This window comes from Saccopteryx bilineata, chromosome 8 (assembly GCF_036850765.1).
Source record: "Saccopteryx bilineata isolate mSacBil1 chromosome 8, mSacBil1_pri_phased_curated, whole genome shotgun sequence".
NCBI lineage: Eukaryota > Metazoa > Chordata > Mammalia > Chiroptera > Emballonuridae > Saccopteryx > Saccopteryx bilineata.
Window position 1 is genome coordinate 49,354 of NC_089497.1, and position 1,185 is coordinate 50,538.

Below are 1,185 nucleotides of genomic sequence, written 5' to 3' on the forward strand. Positions count from 1 at the left end.
TGTTGGTGTATCAGAATGACGCTCTAACTAACTGAGCTACCCGACCAAGGCATAACCATGGATTTCATCCAACTGTCTCATTTAGGGATAGAAAATACCTCTTTCAGAACCAATAGATTACCACAAAAAAAGGAAATCAGTAGAGAGATAGAAAACTAACATAAGCAGGTAAGTTGATCTACTGAGGAAGGAGGGGCATGCCCCTTCTTCCCTGAGAAGGAAAAAACAAGAAGAATGCAAGGGGGCCCTGGCCGGTTGGCTCAGTGGTAGAGCGTCGGCCTGGCGTGCAGGAGTCCCGGGTTTGATTCCCGGCCAGGGCACACAGGAGAAGCACCCATCTGCTTCTTCATCCCTTCCCCTCTCCTTCCTCTCTGTCTCTCTCTTCCCCTCCTGCAGCCAAGTTTCCATTAGAGCAAAGTTGGCCTGGGTAATGAGGATGGCTCTGTGGCCTCTGCCTCAGGCACTAGAATGGCTCTGGTTGCAACAGAGCGTTGCTCTCCAGATGGGCAGAGCATTGCCCCCTGGTGGGCATGCCGGGTGGATCCCGGTCAGGCACATGCGGTAGTCTGTCTGACTGCCTCCCCATTTCCAACTTCAGAAAAAAAAAAAGAAGAAGAAAAATGCAAGGGAAGGGAGCCTGCAGGGGTAACTGAGTCAGCCAGTTCTAGATTAATTACCCTCTATGATTTTCTGAAAGGGTGCCTGAGGCCACTTGCTACACAGACCAAATAAGATAGAACTTATCTGAAAACCCCTTCCCCATTTCTTTTCTCAAAAGCTTTTTTTGTTTTTTGGGTTTTTGGGTTTTTTTGCATTTTTCTGAAGCTGGAAACGGGGAGAGACAGTCAGACAGACTCCCGCATGCGCCCGACCGGGATCAACCCAGCACGTCCACCAGGGGGTGACGCTCTGCCCACCAGGGGGCGATGCTCTGCCCATCCGGGGTGTCGCTATGTTGCGACCAGAGCCACTCTAGTGCCTCAGGCAGAGGCCACAGAGCCATCCCCAGCACCTGGACCATCTTTGCTCCAATGGAGCCTTGGCTGCGGGAGGGGAAGAGAGAGAGAGAGGAAGGAGAGGGGGAGGGGTGGAGAAGCAGATGGGCGCCTCTCTTGTGTGCCCTGGCCGGGAATCGAACCCGGGACTTCTGCACGCCAGGCCGACGCTCTACCACTGAGCCAACCG